This window comes from Nicotiana sylvestris, chromosome 6, assembly GCF_000393655.2.
Source record: "Nicotiana sylvestris chromosome 6, ASM39365v2, whole genome shotgun sequence".
In the NCBI taxonomy this organism is placed as follows: domain Eukaryota; kingdom Viridiplantae; phylum Streptophyta; class Magnoliopsida; order Solanales; family Solanaceae; genus Nicotiana; species Nicotiana sylvestris.
The window spans coordinates 101,944,435-101,968,415 of NC_091062.1; positions in this window are offsets into that span (position 1 = coordinate 101,944,435).

Consider the following 23,981-nt stretch of genomic DNA (forward strand, 5'->3'; position numbering starts at 1 on the left):
GATCTTTGATGGGTCCAGCTCGATGCCTCGCCGACTGACTATGAATCCCAACAGTTTTCCGGATGGAACACCAAATGCACACTTGGCGGGGTTGAGCTTGAGGTTGTACCTGCGAAGCCTTTGGAAGAATTTCCTCAAATCCCTGACGTGGTCGGACTGATGCTTTGATTTTATGATCACATCATCTACATATACCTCAATCTCCTTGTGTATCATATCGTGAAACAAAGTAGTCATTGCCCTCATATAGGTTGGGCCCAGCATTCTTTAAACCAAATGGCATTACCCGGTAGCAATAAGTTCCCCAGGGTGTGATGAATGTCGTCTTTTCTGCATCTTCTTCATCCATTAGAACCTGATGATACCTGGCATAGCAATCCAAAAAAGATCCGATCTCACACTTGGCGCAATTATCGATCAAAATATGGATATTGGGTAGTGGAAAGTTATCCTTCGGACTTGCTTTGTTGAGATTGCGGTAATCAACGCATACTCTGATCTTGCCATCCTTCTTCGGTACAGGCATGACATTAGCCAACCAAACAGGATATCGAATGACCCGGATAACCTTTGCATCCAACTGTTTGGTAACCTCTTCTTTAATCTTCACACTCATATTAGTTTTGAATTTCCTAAACTTTTGCTTGACGGGAGGGAACGCTGGATCAGTGGGCAATTTGTGGACCATTAAATCAGTGCTTAACCCTGGCATGTCATCATATGACCACGCAAAAACATCTTTGTACTCAATGAGTGTTTTGATTAACTCTTCCCAGATTTTTAGCTCGAGGTGGACACTTATTTTAGTCTCTCGGATATTGTCTGTGTCCCCTAAATTGACGGCTTTTGTGTCATTCAGATTGGGTTTGGGTTTCTCTTCTAAGTAAATTAACTCCTTACTAATTTCTTCGAACGCTTCATCCTCATCATCATACTCTGATTCGTAATCTCAATCTACTTCTTGAACTATCATTTCAGAATCAGATTGATTTTTAAGACTGGGCTGAGAATTCCTTATGCACGCCATATCATTAAGACCAGTATGAAGAGAACTGTACAGAAAAAGAAAAGAAGAAAACCAAAATTAAAATAAAATAAGGAATGAACAAGAAACTTTTTTATTTTATTGAATTACGGGATAACAAGGTTTCATACTTTGATGAACACAATAAAAATAAATCTGGATTACAACCCTGGAATAATCCAAAGACAAGAAAGAAAAATCAGAGCCCACTACTAAGACTCCCTCCGAGTAGGAAGGGGAGTAGCCATCCAATTGTTGATATTGGCCCTAGGCCCCACAAACTGTATGTCTGCCTTACTGGAACCTTCTCCAGCTTCTATCATGTTGACATCAGCGAACAACCTTTCAAAGCCTTCATTCAAATCTCCATCCGGCCCGATCAGTGGTCTGAGAACTTTGGGGACCGGCAACTTTCTGAAGCCTGCTCTGACAAATAATCTCGATAGGCGCGGGATTGGCTTAGGAAGGACCCAGACTCTTTTCTTCAACTTGCGAGCCCGCTTTACATCCGCTGCGGTAGACTTGAATCCTAACCCAAAAGTATCCATGTTCTTAGGCAAGGAAACTGGCTGAACAATACCCTGTAGATCAACCCCCAAACCTTTTCCTGGTACACACCTGTTGTTTAACATTTCCGAGGCTATCATGAAGGTTGCAGCTGCTATTCTGGGAAATGGAAGGCCCCTTCCCTCGGGAATTTTGTCTACTGAGACTGCGTCAAAAACCTGGTAAACCCATGGGCCCTTGTCGTCGTCGGTTTCTATGAAGGGCACAATGGCATCACTAACGGCGCCTGTACCATCATCCCCATGTACCACAATATCTTGTCGATCCCATTCGAATTTGACCACCTGATGAAGTGTAGAAGGCACTGCTTTGGTGGCATGGATCCAGGGTCGTCCCAACAGAAGATTATATGACACCTCCACATCTAACACTTGAAACTCCATGGTGAACTCGACTGGACCAATTGTTAACTCAAGTATGATGTCACCCACTGTGTCTGTACCACCACCATCAAACCCTCGAACACAGATGTTGTTCTTGTGAATCCGGTCACCATCGACCTTTAGTTTGTTCAATGTGGCCAAAGGACAGATATTGGCACTGGAGCCATTATCAATCAGTACTCGGGTGACTACCGAGTTTTCACACTTCACAATCAAATAGAGGGACCTATTATGTTCTGTACCTTCCACGGGCAACTCATCGTCTAAAAAAGTGACCCTGTTGACCTCAAAATTTTTCTTTGCTATTTTCTCCAGATGGTTCACAGAGATCTTATCCGGAACGTGGGCTTGGTTCAGGATTTTCATCAATACCTGGCGATGCTCATCTGGATGGATCAACAAGGATAACAATGAGATCTATGTCAGGGTCTTCCTCAACTGCTCCACAATGGAGCAGTCTTGCGCCTTCATCTTCTTCAAAAACTCCTCTGCTTCTTCCTCCGTCACTGGCTTCTTTATTGTTATTGGATTGGCCCTTCTCAATTATGCGGGAGCAGAACACCTTCCCGAACGAGTTAGCCCATGGGCCTCGCATACTTGTTCCACAACCTCTTTTCCCTTATGCATCACTGTCACTTGACTGTAGCTCCATGGTACAGCTTTCTCACTTGTTACCGGCAACTGCATTACTGGCCTGATAACAACTGGTTCTACGCGGGCCGCCTTCACAACTAACACTGGTGTGCTTGGTACTCCCTGCAACACTACCTTGACCGGCTTTGGCTTCTTTGCAACAACAGACGCACCTTTCCCCATTACCATAACTGGCTTGTCATCTACCCTTCCCAACTGTACCACTGCCTTTCCACTGGTCGGTTTTTCATTTGGACTGACACGAATCATCATTACCGTTTGTGAGGGTTTCTTGGGCTCCCCTCCTTCGTGCACTAGTTCGATCATGTGGGACTCATGGTGCACCGGCAACAGGTTCTCATTGATGTTGGGTGCCTCTGGTGCCTGAACCTCGATCCTATTTGTGTCAATAAGATCTTGTACGGCAGTCTTCAACTTCCAACACTTCTCAGTATCATGCCCGGGAGCCCCCGAACAATATTCACAGCTTACCGAGTGGTCCAGATTTTTGGGCAAGGGATTTGGCAATTTGGGCTCAACAGGACTCAATAGGCCTAACTGCCTCAATTTGTGGTATAGAGTAGTATAGGTTTCTCCCAACGGAGTGAATGTTCTCGACCTCTGCACCCTTTCGTTCCTGAAAGTCTGATTTCCTCGGAAGCCTGGCCCCGAAGGATTCCTGTAGGCCCTTAATGGTGGAAATGTGCTTTGCGGAGGTGGGTATGTTTTTTGTGGAGGTGGATATGTATTCTGGGGAAATGGCGCATGCCATTGTGGGCGAGCCGAAGGCTGGGTGTAAGTTTGGGCGTGATGGACAGAGAAATGTGGTTCTTGTGGTGGATAATAGGGCTGTGGAGGGTTGTATGGAGTGTGTGGGTAATTTGGGTGATGGACTCTGGGTTGGTAGGGAGGGGAAGGACCTCTGGATCTGGACCAAGTACCTGCTTCGACTATTGCGACCTCCTCTCTCTTCTTTTTCCCGAGCGCACCTCCCATGCCGCTTTGGATAGCCTGATTTGTGGCCTTGATTGCCGAATAACTCATTATCTTGTTGGACCTAAGTCCCTCTTCAACCATATCGCCCATTTTTACTACTTCGTTGAAATATTTACCGATTGACGTCACCAGGTGACCAAAGTAAGTTGGCTCCAAAATTTGTAAGAAGTAGTCCACCATTTCTCCTTCCCTCATTGGTGGATCGACTCTTGCTGCTTGTTCTCTCCAACGGAATCCGAATTCCCTGAAGCTCTCTCCAGGATTTTTCTCAAGTTTCAACAGTGTGAGACGGTCAGGGACGATCTCAAGGTTATACTGGAAGTGACCTGCAAATGCTTGTGCTAGATCGTCCCAAGTATACCACCTGCTAGGATCCTGCCTCGTGTACCATTCCAGTGCGGACCCGCTTAAACTTTGACCAAAATAAGCTATCAGCAGCTCATCCTTTCCACCTGCCCCTCTCATCTTACTACAGAAACCTCGTAGATGTGCCATGGGATCACCATGTCCCTCATATAGATCAAACTTTGGCATCTTAAAACCTGCTAGCAATTGAACATCGGGGAAGGGACACAGATCTTTGTAGGCCACACTAACTTGGCTGCCCAATCCATGCATATTCCTGAAGGATTGCTCCAGGCTTTTCACTTTACGAAGCACTTCGTCCTGCTCCGGATTCTTAGCCGGCCTCTCAGTTTCCGCCGGGAGCTGAAGGTGAGGGGTGTAAGTGTATAGCTCGGGTGCTTTGAAGGTGAGTTCGGGAGGATACTATTGGTTGTCGTGAACCTGAAACACTGGTTCATCGGACGATTTTTGCAATGTGGCAGGTGGAGGTGCCACAAAAACAAGAACAGTTGGTGGAGGAGGGTTTTGTTTAGGTGGTGGAGCTTGGGGATTATAGGAAGTTTCCCCCTGATAGTATTGGGCAATGGGGAAGCTCGTTGATGGACTAGTGGAAGGGTGTTCCAGAGTCCGAGCCGGTGAGAGGGTAGGAGTAGGGGGAAGTATTGGTGATGTTTGTCCCTTAGCCCAGGCTAAGTGCATCCCAGCTATCTCTTGTCTCAACCTGTCTACTTCCTCCTTCATCATTTTCATCTCTGTCTTTTCCTCCTCAACACTTTTGTCCGAACTAGACATACTTTCCAGAATGGGCCCTTTAGATCTTGTGTGGTAATGGTAATTTGCCAGAACGTTCTAACGAGCTAACAGTTTCGAAATCTCTGGATCAACAACAAACTTGTTAGCGTTAGAGTTTAACACATATTGCAATTTCACGTTGGGGATGCAATGTTCCTAAGCAGTTTAACCATTTCTATCATGTATTTGTTCTGACTGCATGCGTCATTCCGACTTCTTTTAAGTGCCTCTAAACTTTCCTTTTTTAGTGGTGGTCGAATCTTATGTGGATTGCCTACGTATCATGTCCCCGCATGAATCAGACCGGGCGTAGTTCTGCCACAAGTGCGGAAAATAAAGACACCATTTTTGGATTTTTCAATCTTTACTAGCAAAACATTTTATTACAAGACAAAACATTTTTGAAAGGAAATTGACAAACTAGATACAAACTACAGACTTTTACGCCAAAAAGGGAAATACAAACTCCGACGGACAACAAACTCTGAAGACAAGGAAAATACAGACTCAAACTATGAATGTTTCAGAGTTTTGAATTTTGGCGCCCGCGGGGCGTCGTTCGGCTTCGCCGCGGATTTTGGTGCAAGGCCCCTTTGCAGATCTTTCAAATCTTCCATGATCTAGTGGACATAAATCATTATTGAAGCAAGGAAGGTGGTGCGGGACATATCCTCACAAGCTAGGCACTTTATGGTGATGTAGTGCCCGATATCGTCGATTCTTCCCTTGATTCTGTCCCTTTCCATAAGCAATCGCTCTATTTGTTGATTCTGCATCCCCAACATTTAAGCGTTGTAAAGGAGTTGATCCTGAAACTCATTCATCTGTTTCTCCATTCGGGCCATTATATCATAGCAGTGCTTCCTATCTGCTCTGGCATCTCGAGCTTGTCTGAAGATCCGCTCTTCGAGAGTGGATATTGTTTCTCTCAATAGAGCGATGCTCCTTTCGTAATCCCTCTTCATTTGTTACATAGACCGTGCTCGCTATTCTGCCTTCTTTATCCATTTCGCCTGGATTCTCGCTAAACCAACTCTAGATTTTTCCAGGTCTTCTTGATACTCGAGGACTTTCCTCTTCAGACCGTTTATGAGCTTTTCATCAGCCCGACTTATCTTCGGGTTTCTGACAGCTATTTTCATTTCCCGGATTTGAGCTTTGAGGACCTCGCCTTCCCGAGCTAATTTGTTCTTCTTTCCTTCATCGGCAGCAACTTGCACTTTGTTCTCAAATTTCAGATCCTTAATCTATTATTTCAGCTTGCCTATTTCAGCCCGGTATTCGCGCTCTTTGGCCAACCAGTCCCACGGTTCTTGTGACGCCTCAACAAACTTTTGAATGTGAGGTTTTTTGGTTGTCCGTTCTGGCTCATCTCTTACAACATGTCTCTTCATGTACCAAGCGATAAAAGCCGGTGAGACTTCACCTCTGGATAGGTCGCGCACTCGAGTGTTTACCGTTAAATACTGGCATTCATTCCATATAGAACGAACGGTTTCCTCATGAAATTGGCCGTTGGTGCTAACCTCGATTGCATGAACACTAAGATCTTCATCTGGGTGTACCACCTGACACCTCCCTAACTGTCTCATCACCCGGTAAGGCGCATAAGGCTGAATGCCTCAGAGTCCCATTAAGAGGAAGTAAGGACCCATGGCGGGCATGTACACAATTTCTTCAATAGGAAGCCAACCCAATGTCCACCCTATTTGTGCTGTAGTGATGGCGCGAAGGCAAGATACCCAGTCTTCAAACCCTTCTGGCAATTTGAGCCCTGAAACCCTCGTGTTATATTCTTCAATGCAACCTTCATTGGTAGTATAGCTTATATACTGAGGATGATGAAACAAGTGCTCAATCATCCACATTTGCAATAACAAATTGCATCCTTCGAAAAAATCTGCCCCGGCTTTACAGGCTGTGAGAGCTCGGTATATCTCGGACACTATCATAGGGGCAAGCGTGCTTTTGTTGTTGGTCATCAGGACCTTGACGACTCCAGCCACCTTCAAATCAATATTTCTGTCTTTCCGAGGAAACACCACAATGCCCAAGAACGCTACCATGAAGGCGAACCGCCTATGTTCATCCCATTTTGCTCGATTCCCTCTGCTGCAAACCCCGTTTTCCAGATCGTCAAAACCTCCTATATGCCCATACCTCTGGTATATGAACTGCAGAGTAGAAAAACCTCTATCCAACTTAGAGTACGGGACTCTCTTGCTTACCTTCAGCAGATCCATGAACTTGTGCGAATTGACGGCTCTTGGAGCAATCAGATATTTGTGCCTTAGCCCCTCAATAATGTCCATATAACCTGCTACCTCTTCTAAGGTTGGGGTGAGTTCAAAATCCGAGAAGTGGAATACGTTGTGGGCCGGGTCCCAAAATGTAACCAAACCCTTTATGATGTCACATCTGGGTTTGACGTTCAACAAACTGGCGAGACCTCCCAGATGTAGTTTGATCTTATCTCGCTCTGACTTTTCCAAATCCTCCCACCACAAATGTAACTCCAAAGGGATCTTGCTCCTAACTGTTACCGGCAAACTTGGACCCGGGCTCATTCTGTATGTTTGTCTGGGGTGATTAACACTCATTGGACTCAAAGAAAAAAAAAACTAAAATTGACACATATTTAAATAAAACTCCGGTCTTGTCAATACGGCCTTTCAGCACTTCGAAGAAGATTTAAAGGTTGTGTTTTACCAACCGGACAAAACCTTGAAAATGACCAAAAGTGGCTATTTTCGCAAAAACAGCCTTCCGGCGTCTTTTTAGGGACATTTGGCTATTTTTGGAAGAATGGAATGACCCGACTTATTTATGACGAAAGATTAAAACTTTTGACATTTTTTTTTGGCTATTTTTGCAAAAGGGAGGTTGGACCCGATGAGGGCTGCCTACGTATCTCACATCCTGTGAGAATCAAACCGGCGTAGTTCGGGCCAGGACAACAAACTAATTCTGACAACAAGACTTGTTTAAACAAATTACACTAAAAAAACATTTTTTTTTCATTTTCACAAAATTTTGGCAGAGTTCGCCGGTAACTCAGAATTATCTCTCTATACTGCTTTTTTTTCTTCTTTTTTTCCAGTATTTTCATAAGCCGGTCAGCATGCAAGTCTGCAGCAAATAAATGCACAAAACAAACATGATGCAGCAGGATGGTCTTTTTTATTTCAGGTCGCTTGTCCTAGACGGACCCAACCCCTGTGTTGAGTCCCCTAAGTCAAGTGCACATGATGCAAATAAGCGCTCCTACTAGGGATCCGGCATGAGGTTTTGTTATACTAGGTTTATCCTGGGTGTTTGTTCTAGACCTGGCTTACTCTAGCGGACAACTCGAGCCGAGGATGGGAACTGCGTACCGGTAACCAAAAGATCATCCGGTTTTGCAACTCCTCCGAATCCTCGTTCTATTTTGGGATAGAACACTAACAGAAAGAAGTCACGACCAGCGTGCACTCCTCAAGAGAGAGAAGAGAGGGATTTCGTAGCAGTTTATATATACAGTTCAGATAATATCAAAGCGGTAAAAAGCAACATTTTAGCACATTAGGACCAAACATGTAATAAAGCCAGATAATAAACAAAGCCAAATATAACAATTATTTTAAGCTCGAACTCTTGAACCCTGAACCAGAGATTCTGGGTTCGTCTCCCCAGTAGAGTCGTCAGAGCTGTCACACATCCTTTCTCTGCTACACCCCCACTAAGGGACGTAAAGGGAGTTTTTTCCGATTAAAGGACAATCGAAACGAGATTTATTTATTTATTTCAGAGTCGCCACTTGGGAGATTTATGGTGTCCCAAGTCACCGGTTTTAATCCCGAATCGAGGAAAAGAATGACTCTGTTTAACAGTCCGCGCACCAGAAATCCGGATAAGAAATTCTGTTAACCCGGGAGAAGGTGTTAGGCATTCCCGAGTTCCTTGGTTCTAGCACGGTCGCTCAACTGTCATATTCAGCTTAATTATCTGATTTTATACAATTATGAACCTATGTACAAATTTTAATTGTTTACCGCTTTTGTTATTATTTATTCAAAAAATTGCAACGTCGTGAGAATGCATCTCGAATTGCGCCACATAAATGTACCCGCAATTTTCGATACGTTCCAACTTCGTTGAGATTTGGATTTGGGTCACATAAATGTGCACCCGGGTTTAGGAAGATAACATTATTAAATACGCGCATAAAGATACTAACGCGTTGTTATTTTGAGAAAAAGCCGTAAAGTTTGCTATGCGGCCTATCTCGAAATCTAATCATTTAAAATAAGTGTCCGTTGAGGGCCCCACAGTTTGTGTATTCTTATTTGTCGAGGATCGTCTCATTCATTATTTAAAAGGAATTTGCAACATCGTGGAAATGCATCTCGAACCACATCACAATCAATGTACCCGTGATTAGCGACACTTTTCGATTCCGTTGAGATTTGGATTTGGGTCACATAAATGCGCACCCAAATTTACGAAAATAACTTTATTAAAATATTGCCCTTAAAAGCCACTACGCATTTTTAACTTTGCGAGGCCATGAAAAAATTCTTCTTTATGGCACACCTCGATTTCTAAAGGATTAAAGTAATTAAGTGAGGGCCATAATTGTTGGCTTGGCTAATATGGCACATCTTAAACCAATCGCAAGAGCCTAATTAATTAAGGAGAGCTTAAAGGAATTCTAATTATTTTAGGCTAATGTTCAAGCTAACTTAATAACTATTGGGCTTGTGTTAAATTGAAGCTAAGCGTTCAGCTGAAATGGCATTGGGCTGGCAGCTGACCCAAATGAGTTGCAAGGCTATACATTCCTTGTTTCATAATGGCCTTATGGCTTAAACAATTATCGAAACGGCTTATTAACAGGATAATTCGGAATCAAAATCAGTGCAACCAAACAAATATTATATGACATCATTCAAAATCTCAAGTTCGTTCGCCTCTGTTTTCGTCACTTATTAGACATGAGTTTTTTTGTTTTTTTTTCTAACAATAATCAACTAGTGTTCAAGTATAAAGAAGTGGGTTGTTATATTTCCTTTTTAATGGATTTTGTTGCCTGGACTTCTGGAAAGAATATGGTATAGAAATAGAAGCAATAGATTGTACCCTTTGTCAATTAGCAGTAAGCAATAAATCAGAAACATATTTCAATCAGTCACCAAGGTGGAGCCATAATAGGAATCAAACTTCCAACTAATCAAGAAGGCCAACAAAACCTTATAACAATTGAGTTCTACCTAAAGATCACCAACAAACAGATACGCTAAACAATGGCTGAATACGTTCTAATGCCAACAATTACAAAATCATCCTTTAAGTAAACTCACTCTTAAAATACCGGCGCAGTAGTTATAACCACAAACTCTAACTCAAATCATGTTTAGGTGAGGCGAACTGACAACCTAGCAGCTCAAATTTGTAAACTAATAGCATGTCAACATGAGCATAGCAATTTAGTTAGCTCTTAATTACAATCCGTATGTCTTCACTGTTCACATAATACAAAACACATATCCAATACCGACTAGGTATAATTAACTAACAATTCATCTAATTGTAAACAACAGGCAACCTACAAATGAACACAAATCTGTGAATACTTCCATTTTTCAACTTTCAAAGAGCTACATCAAGGCGATTCGAAAAGTGTACCTGGATTGGAAAAAAAACAGGACAAGAAGAAGGAAGAAAAGGATCAGTAGCAGCAGTAGTAACAAACAACAGTTGCAACAGCAGTGCAGCAACAAAATCAACAGCTATAAACCTCCCCAAGTATAGAGCAGAAGTATTAAGAAGAAACGTTCTAGTTATTTCAAGTTCTAAGTGATGCAATGAAAACAATGGCTATTCTTTTCAACTCCCAAGCTCTCAAAAAATCCCTCTTTTTCAGTCCTCCCTTCTTTTTTTCCTCAATCTGCCCTCTTATACAGACCTTCCCTCCTTTCAAACTTACTGCCCGACCCCCTTCTCCCACTAAAAATCTGAATTTTTCCACTTAAAATCCCACTAAGGAAAACTTTTCCTTATTTTCAGCCCCCATTCCCTTTTGTTCCCCATTACCACATTAATTTAAAGACACTAATATCCCACTAATCAAAACACTAACATTAAAATATTATCCTAACTGTTTCATTCCCAAATCACCCCTGAAACCCCTTAATATTACTGCCCTAATACAATTATTCAACTGTATTAAAACTTTTAATTCTAAAATCTGTTCAAACTAGCAATTATCTAAAACGAATTTCGATTAACAGCTATAATCAATTCTCCTAACAAACTGAATGATTAAGGTCGAGTTCCCATTGAAACCCATGGACTGAATTTGAATCACAACACAGAACTCAACAGAATCATTATAACTGAAATTGAAACTGAACCAAAAATGAACATGAATGCAGGTAACATGAATGCAGGTTCATTGTCAACCTATTGACAATGCCCTGAAGCTAAATGTCCACAGATCGAGCACACACAACATTCGACCTTAAATCATTTTACGAAACTACTGATAAAACTTGACTTAATCGATGATAACTGATTAAACGATTGCCTACAACAATTGACAACAATTACTCAGAAATAGATAATCAGGCCATTCAAGTAACAATGGCAAGAACAGGGATTTATAATAAAGCTAAACTAATCGACAAACTTATTCGAATCGACTACACAACCTATAATTAACAACGAACAGAAACAAATTCGATCAAATAAAAGGTCTGAGGGAGAAGAACTAGACAATCGACAAAAGAAATTGAAAAACCAATAAAACTAAACTAAATAAATAAACAGAATAAACAAACACAAATTGGGACAAATATGAAATGGAAAATACCTCAAGAACTCGGGACCTGGAGGACCCTGAATCGAACTCAAACTCGAACCTTTTGAGGTCGAACTGACCTTAATCGAGTGTTCTCAACTGAGAACACTTCAACTAAAGTTGGTTAGACCCCAAACCCTCCTTTAGTTGGGACAGATTTCACCCTCTGGCTTGCTAGGGTTCTTGGGGGTTTGATTTGGGGTTCGAACGGTTCTGGTCAGATTCGAACCAAACCCACGGTGGTTTGGTGACGAGGTAGGTCGGGGACATGCCTGGTATGAGTTTGGTACTGGTTGGGGTAGATCTAGGTCCTGCTCGAATCTTCGATTGAAGATTAGAGAAGTTAGAGGTTGATTTGAGGCAAGCAATCAACAGATCCGTAACGAGGGTGGTCAGGAGGTGCCTTGGTGTGAGTTTAAGGCGGATTGGGGTAGGTCCAGGCTTTGCTCGAATCTTCAAAGGAAGATTCGAGAAGTTTGAGGATGATTCGAAACAAACGGGTACTGGATTTGGATTGGGGGTGGTTAGGAGGTTCAGGGGTCCCTTTCGGGGAAAGGAAAGAAGGACTTATCTGTAATACATGCGGACTTCAATGAACATGACATGCCTTTTGGACTGGATGCCTGATCTGTGTAAACCGTCCGACTCTCAGAAATTCATCACAATGTTTTCCTCAAAATCGAGAAACCTTGCCAGGACTCTGTCGGTGCCGATGGCTGTGAGGATCTTCTTTTCGATCAAGGGCGCCCTTTGCGGGTTTTCACGAGCTGATCTCTCTCATTTTTCTTCTCGCCTTATAGTGCTCTTTACGAGTTTTCAATAACAAGACTCTCTTATTTTTCATTTCTCTTCTTACCATCGCCTCATGGTGCCCGTGTGGGTTTTCACCAATAAGACTCTCTCATTTTATTTCTCTCATTTTTATTGCATCGGATCTAAGTAGTCGTATAATCTGATCCTTGAACATTCTCACTGATTGATCGGAAGGACTTGAAAGGATTTGGGTAAAAATGATTTGGATCGAATTACAACTTTGGAATAGTGCTGTATTCTGGGCCGCGCCCGGGCCTTCGTGGGCCCGGGCTTCATGGGCCTGGGCTTCGTGGGCCTGGGCTCTGGAGGTCCCGGGCTTCGTGGGCTCAACGGGTGGAACCGGCCCGTGACGGGCCTAAGCCCACATGGTCCTGGGCTTAACGGGCCGGGCTCGTGGGCTTTGCGGGCCTAGCGGTTTTTTTTTTAAGGCAATTTCTTGTAGTATCATGGCTATATTAAAAATATATATGTAGTATATATGTAGATCTAATTATTAATGTGCTTGACGAAAAAGAAAAATAACAAAACAATAGTAAAACACTAAATTGTCATGCATAATATATTGTCTTGTAGTATATATATTGTATCTTATGTATATATATTCGCATAATATATTTTCTTGTAGTATATATATTGTATCTTATGTATATATATTCTCTTATATATTTTCTTGTAGTATATATATTGTATCTTATGTATATATATTCGCATAATATATTGTCTTGTAGTATATATATTGTATCTTATGTATATATATTCGCATAATATATTGTCTTGTAGTATATATATTGTATCTTATGTATATATATTCTCTTATATATTTTCTTGTAGTATATACATTGTATCTTATGTATATATATTCGCATAATATATTGTCTTGTAGTATATATATTGTATCTTATGTATATATATTCTCTTATATATTGTCTTGTAGTATATATATTGTATCTTATGTATATATATTCTCTTATATATTTTCTTGTAGTATATATATTGTATCTTGTGTATATATATTCGCATAATATATTTTCTTGTAGTATATATATTGTATCTTATGTATATATATTTGCATAATATATTTTCTTGTAGTAAATATATTGTATCTTATGTATATATATTCGCATAATATATTGTCTCGTAGTATATATATTGTATATTATGTATATATATTCTCTTATATATTGTCTTGTAGTATATATATTGTATCTTATGTATATATATTCTCTTATATATTTTCTTGTAGTATATATATTGTATCTTGTGTATATATATTCGCATAATATATTTTCTTGTAGTATATATATTGTATCTTATGTATATATATTCTCTTATATATTTTCTTGTTGTATATATATTGTATCTTATGTATATATTGTAGCTTATAAATAATTCTAAGTAAAGACAAAGAAATATTGCGAAAAAATATTCAAGGGTAGAAGCAATAAATTTTATTACCAAAAATGGCATATCTTTCTTAGTCATCCTTCCCCCAATGGAATGAGCACAACAAGGTACTAATACCACCATTAGAAGGAAAAAAACTAAGGAAGATGTGCCAAAATACAAGTTACATATTAGTCTATGTATTATCTCTAACAAATCTCATAAATCCTTCAAGGTTCGGAGGAGGTTGCGTTGGTGGTGGTGGAAAAGAAGCTTGTTCATCACCACTTCCGGGCGAAGCCGAATCCTCCGCAAGTTCCGCTATCATTTCTTCATAAGCTTCATCTATCGCCGGTTGTGCTTCTGCAATTCCAAAGTTTCTTCTTTCCGAGCGGATCCAATCTCTAAACAGTACTGATTTTTCCAAGCTATCCCTCATAGACGCTCTATGATCACCTATTTGCAGTCTTGCTTGACTGAAAGCGCTCTCTGATGCAACAGTTGAAGCTTGAATTGATAAAATATCCCGAGCCATCCTTGCAAGAACCGGAAAATATTTTTCCCTTGCCTTCCACCATTCCAAAAGATCAAAAGAGCCGTCTGGATTCTCCTTTTCAAGTCCCTGAGACAAATAAACTTGAAGCTCATTTAGATGTGAAGTTTCATCATAATTATCACCTTGAGAACCCCTGAACTCCGTCCAAGATTTAAGAGCTTTTAAGCCCGCAACTCTTTTAGACGATTGTGAGCTAGACGAAGTAGGGGTTGGAATAGTTGGCCTAGCATGCTCTAAGGCAAGTTGATAAGCATTATAAACTGTTTGAGCATTAATTTTAATTGAAGCTTTTGCATCTGCAAGTGTAGCAATTTCCTCATTTGAAAGATCTAAAGCCTTATAAATATTTGAATACCAAAAATGAGGACCTCCCAATTTCATTGTAGGATTTAGCATTGCAGCAAGACCATAAATAGGAGGGATAGGAAAAAAATATTTTTTAAACTTTTGTTTCATTTCATTTATAGCAAGTTCATAAATGTCCCCACCCTCACCAAATTCAACAAACAAATCAGATAGTGCTGCAATATAAACTAAACAGTTTGAAATAGTAGGATAATATTGCCCAGAAAATGCATTTGTAGCAATTTGAAAATGTTCTAAAAAATCTAAAAGAATTTTAACATTCGTCCAATCTTGAGTAGTAAGCATTTCATCATCATCCTCACCACCTACCCGAGAATTAAATGTTGCATTAATTGGGTTTCTATATTCATAGGCAACTACTAAACTTTCGTACATACAATTCCATCTAGTCGGGCAAGGTTTAGGAACCTTTCTTTCTCTAAGGCCATATTCATCACATTTTTTAAAATACTCTCTAAGTCTACTTCTACGGTTTGAATAAAAAAGCCAATTAAGAGCCATTCTAACCTTTTCAATTTCTATGTTTAAAATTCGCATACCATCACCGACAATTAAATGATAAATATGACAAATACATCTAACATGGAAAATATTAGTAAATGCAGGATTTAGTGTTGTTGTAAGCATGCCTATAGCACTAGTGTTACTAGAAGCATTATCCATAGAAATTGCCATTATTTTATCGCTAAAGCAAAAATATCTACAAATATCTGCAACAGTGTTAGCTATAAACTTACCTGTGTGACGCGAATTAATTATTCTATATGCAATTATGCGTTTTTGCATTATCCATTCCTCATCTATCCAATGACTTGTAACAGTTAGATAATCACAATCATTACCACTTCTACCAATATCAGTAGTAATAGAAATCCGATTAGGTATATGAGTAAATAAATACCGCAAATATTGTTCATATTCATGTTTGAATTTATAAATATCACTCTTAACTGTTGCGCGAGGCCAACCTTTATAAGTAGGATTAAAAACTCTTCTAATATAATGAACCCAATTAGGATTAGAAGCAAAAGTATAAGGTAAGCACATAACAGTAATCATCTTTGCTAATTCTTCACGATCTCTATTTGGATCGTAATATAAAATACCTCCGGTGACAGTGTTAATTCCTGGTTGAACTAGATTTGAACCTGTACTAGGGTTAACCGCAGAATCTACACTTGTCCCCTCTAGCTGCGCTTTTATTTGAAAAAATCTAACCTTATCTCTAGGGTGTGTTTTTATGTGCCTAGTCAAACTACCCGTGCCGCTACGGTCTCCAGTATATTTATGCGACATTAATTTCCCACAAGTTTTACACTTAGCCTTATTTTGTTCTCTTACTTGAGTAAAAAAATTCCAAACTAATGATGTTTCTAGGCGTTTAGCAGGTTCTCTATTAAAAGTAGGAGTTTCTACAGGTGGGTCGACCGGTGCATCAGTTGGGTTATTAAGAGGACTAGTAGGTGTATCATCTAAATCCGGTGCTTGGGTTTCATCATCATCCTCATTTTCCTCATTATTTTCTAAGATGGTTTCATTAGGATAAAGAGCATTCATAATTTCATCATCTAATCTTTCACCCGGTGCAACATTATGGTAAAATTCACTATCGGTAAATTGAAAACAAGGGTGATCACTATCAAGAATTAAAGAAGGAGGAGGACGTCTAGGTTGGCGACTACTTTCAACTTGCTTATCTTTTCTAGGTCGGGGAGCCGGGGGAAGGGTAGTTGGTTGGCCACTACTTTCACCGGTTTTATCTTTTCCTTTACCAAACATTTTTTTCAAAGAAAATGCCATATTAATTATAATTATGCAATCTAAACCACACAAAAATATATTCTTAAAACGTAAGAGTTGAAACGAGTTTACCGGATTGCCGAACAACTTCTTGAAAATTAAAAATCGTTGAACACTTGAAAACTTCAATTCAACAACTTCACAATTTTTTACGAAATTTCAACAATAGATTAAGTAATTGTAGTAGAGAGATTGAGAGAGATTGAGAGATATTGATGAATTGGTGAATAAAAATAAAAGAATGAGGGGGTATTTATAGTTGAAAAATGGGAAAAAGTGTAATTATATAAAGTTTGGGGTTAAAATAAAGTTTGGGGGCCAAATGGCCATTTTCTAAACTACCAAACGGTCAAAAAAGCCCCAAACGGCTACTTTTTAAATATGGCCGTTGGCTGTTTTTTTTTAAAAAAAATAAATAAATTATAGTCGTTAGGCCCGCTGGGCCCGGACCATGCCCGCCAGCCGGTCCCGGGCTAAACGGTCCCGGGCTCGTGGGCTTACAAAACAAGACCAGCCCGCCACGGGCTTTAAGAGACCACCAGGACCGGCCCACCAGGCCCGTGAGGCCCGTTAAAACCGCGGGCCCGGTCCGGTCCGGTTCGGGACCGGCCCACAGTGCAGCATTACTTTGGAACCATTCAGGCGGGATCATCGCCGGACCATTACAACATCTGCCCCAGTTTCACTTTTGGGGGAATTTGAATTTTTATTTTGGTGTGACTGAACCCCAGAGAGAGGTTGCCTACGTATCCTTTCGGAATCAAGTCGAACGTAGTTCAGGGAACTTTTTTTCTTTCGTTTTTGTGTTTTGTTTTGTTTGCTCTTTCTTTTTCCTTTCCTTTTCCTCTTTTGTTTTTCTTTTTCTTTGTCTTTTCTTCCTCTCTTTTTTTGTACATTTTTTTTCTTCTTCATTTTTCATTTCATTTTTCAATAACACTTTTAGGTTCCAAAGAGGGTGATCAAAGAATGGGAGCCGACTCAAAGGGTTTGCAAAGGGTTGATAGTGTTTCGTTAGCGAGAATGAAAGCCTTCGTCATCCCAATTGGAGAATATTAGTACTATATGGAGGATCCCACATAGTACCTTTTGACTGCATTTGCATTGACAGTTATTTCAGGGACATTTCCTTCGATGTGTCCCAAGTGCGACGCACTCTTTTGGTAGTACTCTTGTTGCAATGTACAGACCTTTCCAATCCGGGAACCAATTTTCCTTCAGTTGTTCCAAATCTTTGTTTTATTTCCTTAAACTTTATCTTCATTGCGATCTAATCCTTGATTCATTATTTCGAGGCCTGACAGCTTTTAAGATCTGGGCATGAAGTCCGCAAGCATGTCATCTTATTGAAATCTGCATTTAACAGAACTAAAAAGAGAATAAGAAAGAAAAATGATAAGATTAAGAAAAGAGACATTCCTGGAAAATGAAATATTAATTTCATTTGATTTTTTGATTTTTGATTTTTTTTTTCAATTTTTTTGAAGATAGAAGGGTTTGGACCAGAAAGTAAGACAATAAGGTAAAACATCCGGATCACACCCTGAGATAATCCGGGTGCAAAAAGGATAGCAAGACTGGCCACTAAGACTCCCGTTTGATGGGAAACTTTCATGCTTGACGACCATTTTTGGATTTTCTTCTATCTCGGCAAAGGCTGCAACGGCCTTCAGTGCCGGATCAAATTCCTCATCTTCACAAATCATTCTGACCATTGGCCCAATGTTGTGGGCAGACAACAGATTGTTCATCACATCAGAAGCTTCTTCATCCCGAAATACGATTCTTTCAGTTTCAATCAAATCTTCAACTAACCTTTTGAGGGTCCAACGGTCCTCTGTACTGTGTCCCACTGCTCTAGAGTGGTATTCACATCTAGCATCAACTTGGTGCGAGGGGGACTCGGGGTTCGGCCATTTCGGGGCCACTAGCTACAATAGATCTAGCCTGATTAGCTTTTGGAACAAGCTTGAATACGATTCACCAATAGGGGTGAACTGATTCTTTCTGAAAGGCTCTCTTGGGCGAGGATTGTATCGGAGATCATTTGGTTGGGGATTATATGGAGCTAGGTAAGGATGTGCATTTCTGGGAGGTGGAGCTCAATTTTGTGTATAATGTTGTGGCCACGTGCAAGGTTGCGTGTTTCATCACTGCATACCAACAAAACCAACCACCTGAACAGAACCTCACTAATTTGCTCACACCACAACCTCGTTAGTTTTGAGACATTTAACACATAGGAAATCGCACGTTAGGGATGCAATGCACCTAATAGTTAAACGTTTTTACCATGTGTTTGAATGGTTGCATGTTTCATCCCGGCCTTATCTAACTCTTTAAGTATGTACCTCTTTATTTCTACCTCTATTTAATCACTCTTGATTTTTTTCGTCTCTGTCGCTTTTTATTTTTTTGGCATTCTCCTTTCTTTTTTTTGGTCACTCTTTTATTTTTTGCCACTCTTTTTTTTTCTTTTTTTTTTCTTTTCTTTCTTTTTTTTTTAGTTTATTTTTTCCTCAGTTAATTTTATGGTTATGATCGAATCCGATGGGGATTGCCTACGTATCATGACGCCACATGAATCAGATCATTACGTAGTTCAGAAGAAATCAGGAATAAAGTACACAAACTAACACTCGTTTTTTACTCATATACAAATAACTCCACGAAAGCTCCTAACAAGGAAAGTATTTTTGGATTTTTTTTAGTAGAAAGAAAGAATTTTTTTTTATTTCAATTTTTTTTATTGAATTGTTGAAAGTGAGACTTCTAAAGAAGAGCAATTTTTTTTTTTTGAAATTCGATTTTTTTTTCAATTTGTTTTTGGAATTGTTGAAAGAAAGAATAAAAAAAAAGATTTTTTTTTCGTTTTTAAAGTTTCTTTTTTTCTTAATTTTTTTGGAATTTTTGAAATAAACACTTCTAAAGAAGAAATAAAATATTTTTGAATTTTGCAACTTTTTCTTTCCATTTTCGAAAGAAAAACTTTTGAAGCAGAAAAAAAAATATTTTGGCATTCAACTATTTTTTTTTTGGAATTTTCGATTTTTTTTTTCTTTTTCATTTATTTATTTTTTGTGATTTTTGAAGGAAAAAAAAATCTGATTTTAATTTTTTTTTTTGAGGAAGAAAGACTTATAAAAGAAAAAGGAAGAAAATACTTTTGAATTTTCTTTTGATGATTTTTTTTTATTTTTTTAAAATTGGGGTCTCTAAGAAATGATTTTCTAAAGAAGGAAGTAAAGGGAAATATATTTGGATTTTATTTTTGAAAATTGGGAGCCGGAACCGATGAGGTTTGCCTACGTATCTCAGATCCGATGAGAATCAGACCCGCGTAGTTCGGTCAAACTGGATACCTTTTTTTAATAATTCTGCTACACTAATTTTCTAAAGCCGGTCGACAATGCAAGTAAGCCTTCCAAATGATGTATCAAGTAGCACATACGTGAACATAATGGTCTCAAATAGGATACCTGTCTTATACGGACCCGACCCCTGTACCGAGTTTCGCTAAGTCAAATGCATGTGATGCACATAGCGCGAACCTACTAGGAAAAATCCGGTATGAGGTTTGTTCTCCTAGGTTTAAATCTTGGTGGAAAAGGTGTCTAGACTGGCTTACTCGAGCGGACAACTCGAGCCGAGGAGGGTCAGTGTACCGGTAGCATTGCTTTCCGGCTTAACTGGTGGTGCTCCCCGCCTAAAATAGGTGTGACTAAAATCCTTCACCGGGTGACAAACACCTCGGCTATCTCAAAGAAAGCGGGCTATGTCAAGCAAATGCCCAATTTTAATTCAAGAAGACTCGGAGGGGGTACGTGAAGAAGACAGTTTATATGTACCATTCAAAAATATCAAAGCGGTAAAAAGCAAACAAGTGGCACATTATACCCAAATAAATCACAGTATATACAAAATTAATAAAGCCAAATAAAAGTCAACATGTACAAGCTCGAATTCTGGTTGTCCCCAGCAGAGTCGCCAGAGCTGTCACACCCCTTTTCTCCCTCCAAGAAATAATAATAATATGTGTATGGGCCAAAGAGTTTTTCCAATTAAAGTGACAAAATTTGAATAGGGATTATTTTATTGTTCAGAGTCGCCACTTAGAATTGATTTTTTCGGTGTTCCAAGTCACCATTTATTTGGATCCCTAGTCAAAGGAAGGTTTGACTCTATTTTAATCGGTCCGCGAAAATAAAGTTTGGGTAAGGAATTCTGTTGACCGGGGAGAAGGTATAAGGCATTCCCCGAGTCCCGTGGTTCTAGCACGGTCGCTTTATTGACTTAAACTTGGCTTGAATTAATTTTGGACAAACTGTGATTTATATTATTTTCATGTTTTACCTATCCTCTTTTATCTCTTGATTATTAGAAAAAATTAAAGAATATTTTTGAATAATAAGATGTCATAACCACACTACGCAAGCGAATGTGTGATCGACGAAATTTATTATTTAGTCATAACGACGCTACGCAAGAGAATCCGCAGTCATGACAGACGATTGTTAGCACGTTATTTACTTTTGAAAAATTGCTGCAATTGTGTTGGAGGAAACATTAACCCTCTTTTTTCAGAAAATTTATTAAATGTCACTACCACGCTACGCAAGTGAATCCGTGATTATGACAAAAGATTTATAAATTAATTAAAACTATTGAATATGACATGAAATTGATGAATTAACTTATTAAAAGTTAAGCGTCACGCTACACAAGTGAGTCCGTGAAGTTAAAGCGCACCTACTATTTGCCTAACGTTTAAATTAATTAAAGGGAAACTAGTTAATTAAAATAGTAGAAAAATCTGATATTATTATTATTATTATTTCGAGCTTTATAGTTGGGAAAAATTATGCAAATAAATGTTGGACCAACTTTATCTATTTTAAAAGAAATGAGCCAACTTTTTGTTTAAAAAAAATGGGCCAGATTGTATGGAGTTTTTGGGCTGCTGGAATTTATTATTAAAATGAGCCAAGAAATGAATTTCAATTAGTCCAATGCTATATAGAAGAAAAGGGGTAATTTTGTTGTTTAAAGGTAAATGGGCTAACTTTTATCTTTGATTCAACAAGGCCCAAAGTTGATACAATCTTAGCTTTTTACTTAGTTTGAGTTCATGACCATTAACTACATAGTCACAATTGTATAAACGTCCACTTTACAAAAATAGCCATTTTTGCAAATCCGGCAATATGTCCAGATTCACAAAGATATTATCACAGCATTCCTAGAAGCATATGTTGGCAGTGAAATTTCAGCAACTAAAACGAACTCATGCTATGTGTTATACACCTAAAGTCATTCATGGCATACTTAGCATTGTTACTCGGATATAATAGCTTGAAAACATGCTTAAAAATCCATAAACGACTTACATATCACATTCAAAAACTTACAACTCAATATTCAAGTATTATGAAGGACTATATTCACATTATCACATGCTTGATACATAACAATAACATACAAGCTCTTTTGTTGTCAAACTATTCATCACATCAAACACATTTAAATGGTGCAGCATGTTCAAGTTGTTCCCATTGCTGAAAATACGTACATTACGAGTCTTAAAGGATTACCTGGTAGCAAAAGAATAAACAGTAGTTCAGCAACTAAAGCAGCATAAAACCAGCAGCAAAACCAGCAGCAAATCTGTGCTAAAACAACCCGAAAACTTAGAGAGGGAACCCAGAAACGAACTCTAAAGAGGACTTATACTTTTTTAAAAGTTTGCACTCTAAGATTCACTCCCAAAGCTCACCATTTCAGCTTACTTTTCATGTGTTCAACTGCTGAATTTTTTTTGTTTTTGTGACAAAGCAATTATAAAAAATGCCCTCTGGAAGTGTGATGGAGTCCCCCCAAAGTGAGGAAAGGGCAGCCCTTAAATAGGCAAATTTGGACAGATTTTGATTCACCAAATGTCTGTCCGACAAAAACTGACATTGTTTGCTAAACACTGTTCAAAATCTGTCCAAAGGTCAAAGGAAATCTACTATGCCAGAAATAAAGATAAAAAAATATCATTTCAGCCACCCTAACTAGTAAAAGTAGGCTACTAGCATCCTATTTTGTGATAAAATAACATAAACTTTAGATTTTAACAACATCAATATCACCCTGTTGATTCAAACTAAACCAAGTATTAAAACATGTAATTAAACTTCACACATTTGTTATGAACCAATCGTAAGCAAACAAAAATTAACTATTAAAGCCAAATGAAACGCACGCTATCGCTGGAGCGATTTAATAAAACCAACTAGACAAACATAATAAAAAATGGATTAAATGAAGAAACAAGATAGAAACTAACTTTAACTAAAAAAAATCAAAAAATTAATAACGGGGCAGGATTACGATTTTACGATATACTCTCAAGCATTTCCTCACTACCTTACTTTAATCAACACGAAGCTATTTTACTATTTCAACAAGTGCAAAAACAGAAAATTTAACATTCCAAAACTTCAAAAACTAATGCTAAAATAATTAATAATAAAAAATAAAATCTGAAAAATAAAAATAAAAATAAAAAATCAGCCATGAAAAAGAATAGGATTTTACCATTTTACAATTCAAGTGGCCGAAAAAATGGTGGTATGCCAAAAGAGGGTGTTCGGGGAAGTCGCCGGAATTTGGCCAGATTTTGGTCGCCGGATTTTCAGGGTGAAATTGGCATCAATAGCTAGGTCTTGAGGAGCTCTATCCATTGATGTAGGTATTGTGGGGTGGTAGTGGTTGGAGCTTCAATAATTTGGGCAAAAAAGTGACGGGAAAGTTTCCTAGATCTAAGATTCAAGGAGTTTGAGGGATTTTTGAAGGATTTGGTTTGGAGATATGGAAAGAGGAAGTTGTGGAGATTACATTGTGTGAATTTGGAGGTGTTTGGAGGTGGTCCGCCGGCGGCGATGGGGCGGCGGCAGTGGCTTTGAGGGAAAGAGAAGAGAGAGTGATGAGAGGGAAAGAAGAGAGAGGAAATAATGGGGAAATGGGGCAAATTTTTAGGGATTTTAGGCTTTAAATACCTAGGATGAAGATCAAACTAGGACTGTTGGATTAAATCAAGATGGGTGGATGAGATTGAATCTTGTCACTTAACCAAAACGACGTAGTTTCACGACAAAACTATGTCGTTTTAAGCTCTTCTTGACAGCCCCCTTTTGGACCGGGTTTGGGCTCTTTGGGCTCAATTTTTGGGCCAATTTTGGCACAATTTTAATTAAATTACACTAGCCCAAACCCTACCCCATTTATCAAACTATTACTCAACTCTTAAAACCTATACATACACAAATAAGAACAAACACACACACACACACATACATATATTATATATATAAGGCGAAAATTAGGCATTTACAAATCTGTCGAACCTCGCCATTCAATCCGTGGCATTACCAGCATAGCCAACATCGCCGTCCTAGCACAACAACCCAGAATAACACGGCATGGAGACAACCAGTCCATACCCGA